The sequence below is a fragment of the Onychomys torridus genome, chromosome 22 (assembly GCF_903995425.1).
Source record: "Onychomys torridus chromosome 22, mOncTor1.1, whole genome shotgun sequence".
NCBI lineage: Eukaryota > Metazoa > Chordata > Mammalia > Rodentia > Cricetidae > Onychomys > Onychomys torridus.
In genome coordinates this window covers 19544896-19561501 of record NC_050464.1, presented here as the reverse complement: position 1 = coordinate 19561501, position 16606 = coordinate 19544896, and positions in this window count along the sequence as shown.

The following is a 16606-nucleotide window of genomic DNA, read 5'->3' as shown; positions in this document are numbered from 1 at the left end:
TGTACTTCCTGCTACGACAATAATGGACTAAACCTCATAAGCTATAAACAGCTCCAATAAAATGCATTCCTTCATGGTGTCTCTTCACAGCACTAGTGCTGATGAAGACACTAAGCATTCAATTTTAGAATTTCAGGCTCCTTAAACATCTCATGAAGTAGGTTGGTTTTTTTGTTTTGGTTCTTGATTCTGTTTGTTTTTTTTTTTTTTTTTTTATCTTTTTTGGTTGTTCTTGCATTTCAGACAATAACCTTTCACAGAATTAATTAAAGGCACATTTTTAAAGTCCCCCTGCAGTCTCTTTTTTATATTACAGTTATAAAACACACCAGACTAACCTTTCCTGGTTTTGTAATTACTGGTATGTGAAATTCCAATTATTTTCCCCTTTATGAGCAATCACCTTTAAATAAAGTTTCCCTGGTGTTTGTTCTGTGGCTTTTTGATTTGATAATGAAAATTATAAACTACGACAGCCCACAATTCCGGGCCATAAAATCTATGTCATATAATGTTGTGTATAATTACACACTGCCTCTAATGGCTCATCTAGCCAGTGTCAGCTGCCACTGGGATCCTCTCTCTTGCTCCTGTTTTCTCCAGTAGTCAAGGGCAGGGGCCTGCAATGAGTAATTGATCCATGTAGCCTCATGCCAGACATAGGATCTGCCCTCTCAGGCTCTTATTTCTGCAGCTGATAGGATGAGATCTTTGTGCAACCAGAAAACACCATGTGATTGCTTTTACTGTCCCTTGACACAGAATCAACTGGGAAGAAAACCTCAGATAAGGAATTGTCTCCATTGGGTTGGCCTGTGGACATGGGAGGGGTTTCTTCATGGTTCATTGAGATAGGAAGACCCAGCCCACTGTGGGCAGCACCATTCTCTAGGCTGATCATGAACTATGTATGGGAAGAGAAATCTAGCAAACAAGCAAATATGCATGGATTCATGCCCTCTGTTCTTGACTGTGGGTAGAATGGTTTAAACTCCTGCCTTGACTTCTCTACCATACTGGAAATTGTGAACTAAACTTCTTTCTCCCTAAGTTGTCTTTGTCTGATACCTGTTGTAGAGATAGAAATAAAACAATAATATATCTATCTCATTCACAGATCTTTTCTATGCACCATCATTTATTGGCTATCTTATTTTGATGGTTGGGTGCATATGTGTGTGTATATAGGTAAGCACAGATGTGTAGGGGTACATGTGTAAAGGCAAGGATATGTGTGTGTAGAAGACAGAGGATGATTTCAGGTGTTATTTCTATTTTTTAATCATTTTTCTTTTTGGTATAGAGTCTAGCCATGTAGCCCAAGCTGACCTTGAACTCACAATCCTCCTACTTCCACCTAATTGCTACATCATATTAGTATAACACAAACCTGAGCCTGCATATCATTTTCTTTAAACATAATCTGGAGGAAATGACTCTAAATGTTTAAAATCCTCATTTTGGAATTGCAAAGACAAAGGGAGATTTGTGTTTTCTTCTTTATACTGTTTTGTGTTTTTCAAATTCTCTCCAATGAAGACATAATTTCTTGATAATCTGGACACAGTTTATAATTGAGGCCCCTTAGAAGACAGACAGATAGATAATAGGTGAATGGGTGAATAGGTGATTGATTGATAGATAGATAGATAGATAGATAGATAGATAGATGATAGATAGATAGATGATAGATAGATAGATAGATTTGATAGATGGGTGGGTAGACAGATAAATACAGACAGAAGGAAGATAAAGAAATAGCTACCTAATGGTTGGTTGATAGAGCATCAAGATAAAGAAATAGCTAGAAGATGACAGATAGATACATAGATATATAGATACATCGATAGATTATAGATAATAGATAGATAGATCGATAGATAATTGATAGACACATACACACATAAGTTGATAAGTAGATAACAGAATTGTACACACACAAACACACTCATCTTAGCCCTATATCTATAGCAAACCTTGACTAATATAATCAGTGTCAAGTTGAAGACTACGTTTGACAACTGAAATCTTCAAGCTGCCAGAGCTACAATGATATGGCTTCATCTTTGGTTAAAGTCATACATATACAACTGAAATGATGGGGTAGCTACAGGTTATCTCAGCCAACAAGATGCGATTTGCCAGCCCATCTCAGGGAAAAGTGGATGAGACATTCAATCACAAAAGACCACAGATAATGCATTTGCAAAACCATGCTGTAGCTCACGTATTTATGTATGTGTGTGTATGGGTATATATGTGTTTGTGAGTGTACATGCTGTATATATGTATGTGTATACATGTATGTATGTATGTATTCATGCATCTATGTATGTGTATTCATGTGCATATTTGCTTGTGTATATATATCTGCATGTGTGTATTATGCACATATGTGTGTACATGCTTGTGGAGATATATATGCATGTGTGCGTGTATGTATATACATATGTGTATAAATGTATGTGCATGTTTGTGTATATGTATATGTGTACATGTGTATATGCATGAGCATGTGTGTATATGTACATGTATGTCTGAGTACACGTGTATGCATGTGCATCCATCTCTTGGATACAGGCTAACTACTCGGAGTTCTCCAAATGTCCTGCTTTATTGACTTGAAGTGAAGCAAGACACTTAGAAGCAACCAGAGCTCAGAATCCTTCCAGATCTGTATAATCATCCCCAAATTTTACAGTTGCTGCTTGCACTTAATCTGACAGCAGTTGTTAAGCAATTTGCCTTTATTAAGTCTTTCCCAAGCATTCGACTTAATTTTCATAGAAATGACAACTCCATTACTTTCATCCTCAATTCCATCAGTACTGCAATATTTACCTAATTCTATAATTGCCATAAGAAATATATTTGCATGAACAGGTTTGGGGACACGTATAATTGACTCTCGCTAAGCATGTAGTTTTTCCGATTAGAACAGCTGTGAACATGAGAGGGAGTAAGGCACTGGTCAGCCGGATTCACAGAGGCAAAGAACACACTCGCTAACAGAGCAAGTTGATGAGCGGAGGTCAGTCCAGAGCAGTGCATGCTGAGGATTGCTTAACCACGGGGCTCCAGGTGAGGAGCTACTTATGAGGTTTGCAAGAGCTCTGTGGTGGGAGTGCTCCCAACATGGCATCATAAATGTAGACTTGGGGCTGGGGGGATGGCTCTGTTGGAAATGTTGCCATGCAAGCATGCCCCCATGCAAACATGAAGACCTGAGTTCAATCCCTGAGGCTTACATTAAGAAAAAAAAGAGAGAGAAAGTGGGAGGGAAGGAGGGAGGGAGGGAGGGAGGGAGGGAGGGAGGGAGGAAGAGAAGAGAGGGAAGAAAAAGGGGAGGGAGGGAGAAAGGAAACACTGGGGATGGTGGGTGCACAACTTTAATCTCAACCCTTAGGAGTCAGAGGGAGGCATATCTCTATGAGTTCAAGGCCTGCCTAGTCTAGATAGTGAATTCCAGGTCTCAAAATAAAAACAAAAAGCACGGGCTAGGTGTGCTAGACATAAGATACATGCTTGTAATCCCAATGCAGAAGAGGGAGAGACAAGACAGTCCTGAGGCTGGCTTACCAGTCAGACTAACCTAATGGGCAAGTTCCAGGTCAGGGAGAGATCTGTCCCAAAAAATAAGGTGAACAGCACCTGAGGCATGATATCAGAGGTTGTCCTCTAGCCTCCACACACACAGACACAGGTTCGAATGCACGCAAACAAATGTACACACAAATGCATCCAGACATGTGCATGTGCATGTGCGCGCGCGTGCGCGCGCACACACACACACACACACACACACACACACTAAAGGACAAAGGAATGCTCCAGCAACAATCACAACAAGCTGGTTAAGTGGGCTCACCTAGTGCCTACTGGAGAGCTATAAGGTGGGAAGCAATAACGGTAATATTTGAAAGCCCCTTGAGTTTCGATCTGAAGAAATTCAGAATCAGTATCTCGACATTTATCTCTCATAAGGACTAGGAAATGGGATTATACAGTCTTTCTCCACTCCCATCCAGTTCCTCTTTGGAAAAGCATCCTTCACTCCAATGATTCATTGGGGGTGGGAGGGAGGACTCACCTCATGATCTTCCCTTTTGCATTTTTTTTTTTGCTCTAATTTTCAATAGAAAATTTATGTACGGTCAATTAGCCCTGCAAGAACATGCTCAGCCATGATGGATGGGCTGAGTCTCAGATAGGACATTTATTGGCACATGTGGGTAAGTTTATGTTTCAGTCCAGAAGACGGCAGATTAGTCCAGGAAAAGAATCCCTGCCTTCAAACAAAGGCAGCCAGCTGCTTCCTCTTCTGCACATTTGGGGGTTGGTAAACAGGGTTGGGGGGCGGGGGAGAGTGTGTGTGTGAATGTGACAGCATTGGAAAGCGCTCTCTCCAATTAACTTAGCCCCTGGGGTGATCATCTCTGCATGCTCATAATCCCACTCAGGTCTGCATTCACCACTTGTCACTGGGCTTCAAGGCACATAACCCTGGAACCTGGACTCACGCCTTTCCTTGCCTGCTCTGTACCTTGTGGGAAGGCAGCTATTACAACCTGTCAGTTCCTGAACAGGAGCATCACACCTGAGACTGAGTCAAGTGCACGTCGAGTGAGTGATGTGGACCAACTGACAGCTGATCGCATCTTAGAAGTGGAAGGAGAGGCAGCATGTGCTCTAGTTTGGGGTTCAAGTTTTTGTTTTATTTTCGTTTTTATGTTTGTTTATTATTATTACTTTAGTACTGTGGATTAAGCCCAAAACCTTAGCATGCTACTGAGCCATGCCCTTAGCCCCTCACTGAGGGATTCTAGGCAAGGGCTCTACCACTGAGCCACACCCCAGCCCCTCACTGGGGGATTCTAGGCAGGTGCTCTACCCCTGAGCCACACCCCCAGCCCCTTATGTAGATTCTAGGTGAGCATGCTAGCACTGAGTTATATCCCCAACCTTTTTATTTTCACTTTAACTTTTTATCTATTCTAATTTGTTGTTGTTTTGGTTTGGTTTGGTCTGTGTGTGTGTGTGTGTGTATGTGTGTGTATGTGCCAGGACATTTGTATAGAGGCCAGGAGTTCTTTTTTTCCATCCACCATATGGGTTCCAGGGATAGAATTCAGATTGTCATTCTTGGTTCAAGTGACTTTACCTGCTGACACATGCTACCAGCCCTATCGATTTCTTTTTAATTTCTGGCACTGGCATCAAAGAATGTAAGCCTCCAAGACTTGGTGATGTGGATACAGTCCCTCTTTGTATGAGCTCTCTGGGTTCACCCTATTTCCCTACCTGCTATACTCGGAAAATATCCCCCAAAGTTCAGATGTTACAAACTTAATCCCCAATGTCAAAGCATAAAAAGTAGGAATTTTAAGAGTCATAAAGCCTATTTGTGGGAAAAAAAAAAACAAATGGATTAAAGCTGTTATAGCAATGGGCTCAGTTTTCACAAAAGGAAGTTCTTTATTAAATGGTAACTTTCTTTATTAAATGGTAACTTTGTTTCCTTTTCTTTTACACGTGTGTTCTCTTGCCCCTCTTTGTTCTGCAATAGGAATGAGGTTCACAAGGACCTTCACCCAATGCTGGGACAATATCTTCAGACATCCCAGTCTCCATAACTATAAACCCATAAACGTCTATATCATTTTTCGTTTCTGGAATTCTCTCATGGCAGCACAAGTCATAGGAAGACATCATCTTAATGCATCTCAGAGGAACGGGACAGTTATCTCTGTTGATAAAGTGCTTGCCTCACAAGCATGAGGGCCTGAGTTCCACCCACAGAATCCATATTTAAAAGAAAAACAAACTGGTATTAATCACCACGTGCTATCAAAAGACCCATAATTGGTCAGTATGCGGAGAATAGAGGCTGCAGGGTGCTCACCTTTAAAGAGGACATCTGTGTCACCCCCTCACCCCCTCCCAAAGCTCAGGAATCATCAAGGAAGAGTGAATGTGAACAGCATGAGAGGAAGCGATATCTGCAGAAAAAAGCAAAACAAAACCGGCACTTGCTGGACATGACAGTGCATGACACATGAGCTCATAGCTGGGACACCACATGCACACAAGATTGAGCCAATCAAAATCCTAGCATGTATCAGGGGGCGTGGCTCCTGAAGTCTCTCCCCTAGCTGGGAAGCTATTGGCCATAGATGTCTGACTGATGGGTGGGTTAGTTTTCTTCGGGGATGCATCCAATAGAGACTTCCGGTATCCCAGCACTGAGTGGATCCTGTGGTTATTTTTTAGAGAGCACATGAAGTCGGAATGGAAAAGGAAGGAGGCGGATGGGAGGAGCTAGCAGAGAAGGAATGCAGGGTGAATTTGATCAAAACAATGCAAAAGAGAGTATTTTTCTTTGAAGCTGGGTGTAGGGGTGCACGGTTATGACCCGTGGGCTGGGGAGGCAGAAACAAAAGAAGCCCTGAGGCTTACTGGCCAGCCAGCCTAGACAAATTAGAAAGCCCCAAGTCGACGAGAGACCCTACTTCAAAAGACAAGATGGACAGTTACCCTGAAGAAGGATACATGAAGTTACCTCTGGCTTCCACATGCTCATACACACATGGGTATGCATGTGCATGCGTGCACACTCGCACACACACACAAATATGTACACACAAAAACACTAAATAATAATAAGAAAAAAATAATGTTCCTGACAGTCACTTTTATTAACAGACAGAGCAAATAAGAAAGAAGGAAAAGGCCAGAGGGAAAATACCGGTGATTGTTATGTTGCTGGACAATATACATGCTCCAGGCCTCTCCACAGCAAGGTTCTGAGAAACAAAGCAAAGACATCAGCATGTACAACTGCTCACTCTATGCCTGGTATTTCAAGGTGTGCTTTTGAACCCCTCCCCACTGAAGCCAGAGACACATAAAGTGGGAAGGACCTTCCACCTGAATCTTGAGGTACTCTTTCAGAGGTAAACAGCTTAGAAGGAAAGACATCTGGGAATATAGCTGAAGGGATCACAGTTAGCACAAACAGAAGGGTCTCCATACCCATGCTTGCTATGTGAAATCAGCCTAGGTGTCCATCCGTGGATGAATGGATATATATATATCCCTAATAAAGTCCAGCTCTGTTTCATGGTGGCTTGTTCTGAATTTTTTTTTTTTTCTGCCACAAATTCAGGAATCCTATCTTCACCTGAGTAGAGGGCTCTGCAAGCATCAGGCCTCTGCAGGTGGCAGTGTGGAGCTGCGTCTCCTGCCTACTTCCCACCGCCCATGCCAATCCAACAGGCTTCTGTCCATGCTTCCTACCCTGCTACCATCAAGCTGAGTTTTCACCCACATGTGTTCATTCTCTCTGAAGATATCTGCCGTATTTCCCTCCCTCTCAATAGTCACTCCTCCTGGAGCAGAACAGAAACATGTGACTTTTACCTTTGCTTCTCTGAGTGGCGGCCGTCCTCCAACGGCCCCACCATTCTCTGTGTTTGGCCCCCAGTGGCCTTTGCCTTGGCCTTGCCCAAGCTGTGCACCTAGAGCCATTTGCTCTGCAAGGGGGCGTGGTGAAACACTTGTCTCCAGCCCCAGTGCTCCTTTATCTTTATGTACCTATGAATTTAAAAGAAAATATGAACCAGATGCCACTGGGACCTTAACATTTAACTCATCTGAAAGCTGTCTGGGAAAGGAGTTTGGGAGACCATAACCATCTAAAAAAAAAAAAAGAAGAAGAAGAAAAGAAATCAAAAAACACTTTTTGGTTGGGTTTAAAAAGACAACTATAAAACTTTCCAGAAATCACGTTTTATGCTAGATCCTTTATTCACCTCCGCTCCGTCTTCCCCTGCCCTCTAAAATAGGACCACATGTGTCTGCACTAATGGTTACCATTCAACACATGTGCTGCATGACTTTTCCTAGGGAGCTGTGGACAAATATGTATTCACTCCTGACAGGCCAGAGAAACAACGGTCCAACAATTCATCCAACCTGGGGGAACAGTAAGTTTACGGGGGTACTAAGGGTGCAGGTGACAAAAAGGCACATTGCATCACCAGAAAGGCTATCTCGACCTGCATGATAACTCTCAAAAGCCCTTCAGTGAAGAGTTCCACACTGGTTAGCCATCTACTTCTTACAGACTCTAGCACACTTGCAAGACTGAACACCTCCAGGACAAGAGGGAGTGGTGGCTGGAATCTCAAAAATCTGTTGAGCCACGTTCTTAGCAAGAGTGTTAGCAGCCCCATTACCATCGACACAGAGATGGAGAACATCACTGTATTGTTCTGCTCAGTGTGTGTGTGTGTGTGTGTGTGTGTGTGTGTGTGTGTGTGTGTGTGTGTATTTGTGTTCCTATATGTCTGCATGTGCAGGTGCAGGTTCATGTGTATGGAAACCAGATATCAGTATTGCGTACCTTGCTCAGTTGCTCTCTGCCATATTTTGTGACACAGGGTCTCTGACTGAACCAGAAACTCACCTATTTCATGAAATCAGCTGGTCCAGATCATCCCGTCTCTGCTTCCTCAGTGCTGGGATTACAGACAGATGTATTGGGTTTGAGTCTCCAGCATTCATGCAAAAAGTTGATCTCTCATAGATCAATTCTTGAACCACAAGCATGAAGCAGAGAGAGAGAGCAAACTAGAAGTTAGAGCTGGTGTTTAAATTCTCGAGGCATAAGCCAGGTGGTGGTGGCACACGCCTTTAATCCCAGCACTTGGGAGACAGAGCCAGGTGGATCTTTGTGACTTCAAGGCCAGCCTGGTCTCCAAAGCGAGTTCCAGGAAAGGCACAAAGCTACACAGAGAAACCCTGTCTCAAAAAACCAAAAAAAAAAAAAAAAAAAAAAAAAAAAAAATCTCGAAGCATGCCCCCAATGACACACTTCCTCCAGCAAGGCCTGCTATGGAATATTACAAAGGTGTGTTACATTTAGGCTGCAGAATATTACTTCAACTGTACTTTTGTTTATGGTGCATTTGTTTAACAATGTAAGGATGTGTGTTTAATTATGTAAAGATGTGTTACATTTGTTTCACCTTGCCTGCCTAAGGCACCTGATTGGTCTAATAAAAAGCTGAATGGCTATTAGCTCGGCAGAGAAAGGACAGGTGGGGCTGGTGGGTAGAGAGAATAAATAGGAGAAGAAATCTAGGAAGAGAAAAAGGAGAAGGAGAGGAGAGAACCAAGGAGACACACCCCAGGGTAAGACATGCCCAGGCAGCCGGCTAGAGATGAGCAGGGAAGTAAGATACACAGAAGGAAAGAAAAGTAACAAGCCCCAGGCAAAAGGTAGATGAAGAGAAACAGGTTAAGTTAAGTTAAAGAGAGCTAACCAGAAACAAGCCTAAGCTAGGCCAAGCATTCATAACTAATAAGAAGTCTCCGTGTCATGATTTGGGAGCTGGTTGGTAGCCCAAAAGAAGAAGCCTTAGGTACAGAGGCCATATCTAAAACTTCCCAAATAGTGACACCAGCTGGGAGCCAAGTGCTGAAATACATGAGCCCATGGGGGACATTCTCGTTGAAACCACCACAGTGGACTGCCTGAGACCTTGTCTCAGAAAGGGGAGGAAGCTGGGAAGAGGTTTCAGTGCTTGCTATACAAGCATGAGGACCTGAGTTCAAATCCCCAACACCCACAGACACCACCAAAAGCTGCGTGCTGGCATACATCTAGATCTCAGCACTGATGCAGAGCAGTGGGGAGAGAGAGACTAATTAATCCCTGATGCTCATTGGGCAGCCAGTCTGCCTAAGTCTGTGACCTCCAGGTCCAGAGAGAGACTCTGTCTCGAAAAAATAGAAAAGAGTTGAGGAAGAAGATGCCAACATCAGCCTCTGGCCTACACACACGTACGTGCAAACACACACACACACACACACACACACACACACACACACACACACACACACACACACACACACACAATCTCAGATACCCCTGGTGTTGAAGACCCAATTGTCTGAGAAATGAGCTGGGACTATGCAGAGCTGTCTGCCCCTGTCTTATCTGAGCCTCACAAACAGAAAGAGACGCACCCTTCACGGATCGACTATCAGTGCGTTCAAAAGGACTGGTCATCTGTAACAGTGAGCCTTGTCCCGACTGCACCCAACACTCCCTCTGTTTCCGGTTCCTGCTCTTTGGGGGCCTCCATCTCCCCGGCTAGAACATCCCCGCTCCCGCTTGTTTTGTCTCCTAACATCTTGTGACATTTTCCTGCTATTCCGGCTGACACCTCAGAGGTAATGGGACCGAGAATCACTCATAATTCACCATTGCCTCTCAGTGACGATCGCACTGCTTCACGTTATTGCCGTGCTCGGGGAATCCCCACCGGGACAATATTGCCTTTTTGGAGTCCTCCGTTAATTTGTTCGTCTCCATGCGCGTTATTGAAAGCACTCTGAGTCTTAATTAGTCCTCTTTAGCTGCTCTCCACCCCACCCCACTCCCGCCCCCCAGCGCAGTCCCGTGTCACAGAACCGAAGGCATTGAAGCGCGGTGAGGAACAGGCCTAATTAACAGGCCCATGACTGAACCTCCAAGAAGACAGAATCTGCAGACTGGGGTGTGGGGAAGGGGGTGGGGGAGGCTTGATGCTGTTACATTTGGCTAATGTAACTCTTCTCTAGGGATGCCTGGCATTGCCTTTGTTACTAGAAACTGTCCCTTTGGCCCAGTTCCAAGTGAGTCCAGAAGGGAGATCCATTGCAGTCTTTGTGATCCCCATTGCTGGGAGTGCATGCTTGGAGCTATATATTTCTGAGGGCCCTTCACGATTGCCTGAAGCTTCTCTAACCAGGAGCTAAAAATAAGCCCTTCCTTGTATTTTTCTCACCCCTCCCAAACCCCTCTCTCTGATCTCATGCAGTCCAGGCTAGCCTAGAACTCACTGTGTAGCTGAGGATAACCTTGAACTCCTGATCCTCTGGCCCCCACGTCTTGAGTGCTGACATTACAGGTGTGACCTATCATGTCTGTTTTTATGCAGTGCCAGGGGTCAAACCCAGGACCTTATACATTCTAGATAAGCATTCTACCAACTGAGCTACATCCCTAGCACTACTTTTTCCTTTTTTAAGTAGTTTCTGTCAGGTATTTTGGTAGCCAAAATGATAAGAGTAACTAGTTTTGATGGCCTCTTCCTGGCATCCAGTTGAGAGGCATGTCAGGTTGGTTTTTACACTTCCTGAAATACAGAGCACAGGCGAATCAACTGTGAGAAAGAACATGGTGAGCTCAGCTTTGAATCCAGTGGCCACATCCACATCCATGAGCTATGAGAAACAGGCAGTTACAGACACATAGATCTGAAGATTAGGTGACTAGCTTGGTATGATTATGTGACCCACCTATGGTTCAAAGGGATGAGAGAGGTCATCTATAGAAAGCATATTTGAGATTCCTTCCTTATTATGGTAGTTCAGATGTATTTGGTCCCCCATAATCTCACAGGGAGTGCCACTATTAGAAAGTGTGGCTTTTTTGGAGTGGGTATGGCCTTGTTAGAGGAAGTGCATCACTGTAGGGGGGTGGCTTTGAGGTTTCTCAACGCTCAGGATACCTCCCAGTGAGCAAGCTGACTTCCTGTTGCCTGCAAAAGGCAGCCCTCTCGGCTCCAGCACCACATCTGCCTGCACGCCGCCATGCTCCCCCTCATGATGATAATGGACTGAACCTCTGAAACTGTAAGCGAGCCACCCTCAGTTAAATGTTTTCTTTATAAGAGTTGCCATGGTCATGGTGTCTCTTCACAGCCATAGAACCCTAGCTAAGACATTTATCTGCAAGGGCTATATTCTAGGACTTATCAATGGATGTCTGTAGCAACAGGTAGTACCAAGAGTTATACAGAGCACTGTGATGCTGTGATGGCTGATAAATGAGATAGCTAAGTGATTAACGGGAGGGTAGTATATACAGTGAAGATACTTGGACAATAATTGATCTGATAACTGAGATAGCTGGGGGCTAACAGGAGGGTAACACATACAGCGTAGTGTTGTATGGTAGTTCCCTCGGTACTGAAACATTCCCAGAAGGGAGAGGATGACAGACTTAGAAAGTAAACGACAGGTCACACATCTGGGAAAAGAGAAACTTGGAAGATTTTTTTTCCTTTCTTTTTTTTATTATTATATTTGTGTTTTAATTTTACATATCAGCCTTTTAAGGGGATTCTCACCAGCAATATAAAAGAGCAAAGAGATGCTGAGGAGGAGACACTGACCAGCTTAACTGCAGACAAAAAACAGTTCTCAGATGTTGAGCAGCCAGAGAGCTGTGTGGAGGGCTCTGGGGATTTGGCTTTCATGAGTTGTCACCTGTACTGGGGTGGGCTCTTTGGGGGTACAGCTGCATTTGAGTCATCCCTGCTCCTGTAAGTGACCCCAATAAAGGCTCATTGGTTCACCAAGTTGGACATCAGGATAATGGTTACTTTGGTCTGTGTGGCTTTGCCTTTCAGGAGTGAATAGACACTTGTGTTGCATTCTCTCCAGGGAAAGTCTCACCCAACACATAGATATTCTGGACAACAGTTGACCTGAAAACTGGGATGACTAGCTAGTACCTCAGGGGAGGGTAGTGTATACAATGTGGATAAACACTGGACAAAGAGCCGAGTCACATCCCAGGACAGAGAGTGGGCTGGCACAAGGTTTTATCACATGACAAAGAAGAGCAGCGATTTAAAAAAAACAAATGACTTGCATGTTTCTAGAACTTTCGGTATAGACCTGTTGGGTCTTGGTTAACTGAAAACATGCAAGGTGAGACCACAAAGAAGAGAAGAGCATGATAATACTGAGAGGGACCAGACCCAAGAACTTAAGGAGAGAGCAGGAAAAAAAGGAAAACACAACAGAGATACGGCACTAGATAATTATTGAGTGGGCTTCATGCCAGCTATTGTGTCGTGCTTTTATATGTTGAAACTAATTAATTTCTCTCAACCGCCTTATGAGCCAGAGTCCAGAGATGTATGGAACTTACCAGTTCTGGTTACCTTTAACTGTCAACTTCACATAGCCTAGAGACCTGAGCAGAGAGTCTCAGTTGAGGAATTATCTAGATCAGCAGTTCTCAACCTTGGGGACCAAACAATCTCTTCACAGGGGTCTCCAAAGACCATTGGAAATACCAGATATTTACATTATGACTCATAACAGCAGCAAAACTAGAGTTATGATGTAGCAAAGATATGATTTTACTATTGGGGGTCACCAGAACATGAGGAACTGTATTAAAGGGTCTCAGCGTTAGAAAGGTTGAGAACCACTGGTCTAGACCAGGTTGACCAGTTGGCACCTTGTATGTGGAGGATTATCCTGACTGTTAATTGATTTGGGCATGATGAACTGATACTGAGAAGTGTAGAAAGAGAATGGGAGAAGATTCCTGTGAGTGATGTCTCCAGGTAAATGGGGAGATGAGGTCCATGGCACAGTTGGAGATACTTAACCTTAGCCTGGAAGAGGAGCATCTTTTCCAGTTGTTATGAAAATGGTGAGAACATGGTGATAGGTACTTACAGGGGCATAGACCACCCCAAAGCAGCTTTGCCACAAAATGTTTCACCCTATCATGGATGACAACTTCCCCATGGCTGCAGACATGGAGTCTTGCCTTCCAGTGAAAGCTAACTATCCACAATCTGTATATCCTAGCACCTCATTAGACCACAAGGATACATGTGACTGTAGTGGGTAGCCAGTCTAGCTTTGACCTGGAAATTCCAACCCCCAATGAGGCTTCGGTAACAGTCACACCTAAAAGGCGGGGCTGAGAGAGGACCTGAAGATCTGGGTTCCAAATGCACGGCCTCTCTTAGTTCCTGGACCCTGGACGCTGGAGGTAGACCAAGCAGAGTTCTCCAGAGAACACTGCCTGACTGTGCCATGCCTTTCCCAGACTCTGTAAACTATTCATTCACTTGTAAGTTACCCCACAAAATAAACCTCCCTTTTAACTACGTGGAGTGGCCTTAGTAATTTCACCAATATGTGACTAGAGCAGAATTGTGTACAAATGGCTAGAAGGCACAAGAGGAAGTGACTGGAATCCCAGAGGAGGGACTAAATGACCCCACTCCATCCTTCTATGAGGGAACGTCAATAGTCAACAAGCCCCATCTCGGGGGTCCCTTGCAAGTAGTCACAGATGTTCTGATGCAGATGATGGATGGATGCTATGCTCAGAAGACAGTGCTCTTCAAAATCTCTGAACAAAAGAAGACAGTGCCCCATATGGAAGTGAGAATGCCAAAGGGAAATTGAAGGAGTTCATCTGATGGGTTCCAGTTCCTCTCTGAAATATGAAGTGAGAGCATCAATTGCAGATAGGTGGAGATAACTATTATAAATGATAGGGCACTGTCTTGGTGCTTCCTCATTCTAGAGTTAAGGAACACAGACAATCTTTATTCATCGTGTCTACCACAATGTTGGCATGTAGATGATAAGTAACCAGTATTTCTGAAAGACGTTAAATAGGGTTGAAGTTCCTGAGAATCTCAAGGTGGAACCTTTTAGGAGAGTGAGCTAGGATGCTCTGCCTTTGTCAAAGTCAAGTTCCCCCTGTTGTGGACTTGAACATGTAGAATCAAGAAGCATAGGCCCCAACTAACAAACTGTCTCCCTCTAGTGAGTATCCTAAAGCATGCTGAGAAAGCTTTAAATTGCTCTAAGGATAACAACATGTGATGGTTAATCCTGATTATCAACTTGACTAGATGGAGAGACCCCTAGGAGACAAGTAAAGCATAATTCTTGGTATGTCTGAGGATCTTTTCCAAGATCTGTAGACCATTGAAACGTCAATCCAAGGAGTGGATTAGTCCACCAAGAGACTCAAAATCTGAATAGACCACTGGAGGAATGGGACTATAACTCAGAGGCAGAGCACCTGCTGAGAATCCCCCAGAGAGGGGCTGGGGACATGGCTCAGTGATAGAGCTCCCACCTAGAATCATCCAGTGAGGGGCTGAAGACATAGCTCAGTGGCAGAGCACCTGCCTAGCATGCCTGCAGCCTTGGATTCAACCACATCACAGGGGGGAAAAATGAATGAGAAGAGCCTACCATGCCAAAAGAACAATACATTGAAGGCTTAGTCCCCAGCTGGTAGCACTATTGAGGAGTACTTAGATCATGGGGGCTCTGACATCATCAGTGTGGTGACGCTCTAGTGGATCTAGGTTTGATGGTGTTGTTGGGCATAATGGAAACTTAAGAGGTGGGGGTTCAGCTGGAGAGAAAGTAGATCAATGAGGATGTGCCTTTGAAGAGTATCTTGTCCCTTGCCTCTCTTTTTGCTGGCTGCTCTGAGGTTGGCAGCTCTTCTCTACTCTGCCCTTTCATAATGTTGCTCTTTCTCATTGTTGACCCAAGCAATGGAGTCTGCCAACCAGGAACTAAGAATTTTAAACTATGAGCCAAAGCCAACTTACTCTCCCTTTAAGTTGTTTTTCTTTCTGGTATTTATTACAGTGAAAAAAAAAACAAAAACAAAAACAAAATCTGCCTACAGAAACAGTTTCCTTTCATAAACATCCACTTTACCACTTCAGTATGGGCAGCTTCTATCATAGCTTAGATCCTAGAGCTCTTTGAGAATCGGGGAAAAGACTCTGAAACAGCTCCTCACTGCCTCTCCAAAATGTCCATGGGAACCCAAACATAAAATGCTAGGCCTTATAGGATTCATGGATTTTCTGAAATTCTTCTAGACACTCCAAGGGTAGCCTCACCAGAGGGGAGCATCAGCTGTTACAAAGCTTCTCAATTTTGCCTCAGTGAGCAGATTCTGCTTCCATACACCAAGTACTTACTAGAGAAGTCAGTGACTAGATCGAGAGAAAAGAAGTCTTGGGGTGTGGAGATGACTCAGCGAGTGAACTGCTTACTGTACGTGAATGAGGACCTAAGTTCAGATCCCCAGAACCCACTTATTCAGGGCATGGCAAGCCAGTGCTGGGGAGTGGAAACAGATGGAGCCCTTGGGCTCTCTGGTTATTCAGTCCAGCAGCAGTGATGAGCACCAGGTTCAGTCAAAGGCCCTGTACCAAAATTTTAAAAAATGAGAGTGATAAAAGCCAGCCTCTGGCTTCCACATGTACATTCACATTTGTGCTTACTCCCAAAACACATACATACACCATGAGCGCACACACACACACACACACACACACACACACACACACACACACATACACACCCCCAAAAGAACAGAAATACAGAAGAAGGAGGAGGATGAAGAGAAGGAGAGGGAGGAGGAAAAGGAAGAGGAGGTCACATCCACTAGTCAGTTTGTGGTAGGTTACACTGTGGTCATAAGCAGCCCCAAAATAGCTCAAGGGCTCACAATAGAGTCACATTGGATACTTGAGTTTCTTGTCCTTAGATCAGCTATTTCTTGCCTGCTTGTCTTACTCGTTCAAGATCACAGATTGAAGATGTGCAGCTATTTTCTGAATTTACTCATCTGATTTCAGAGTCCAGAGCAGATGTCAAGCCTTACAGAGTTCTCTTACATTTTTTTGCTTAGAGGTCTAGAAGGGTGGCCCTTGAAGAAGACCTAGGTTGGATTCCCAGCACCTATGTCACATGG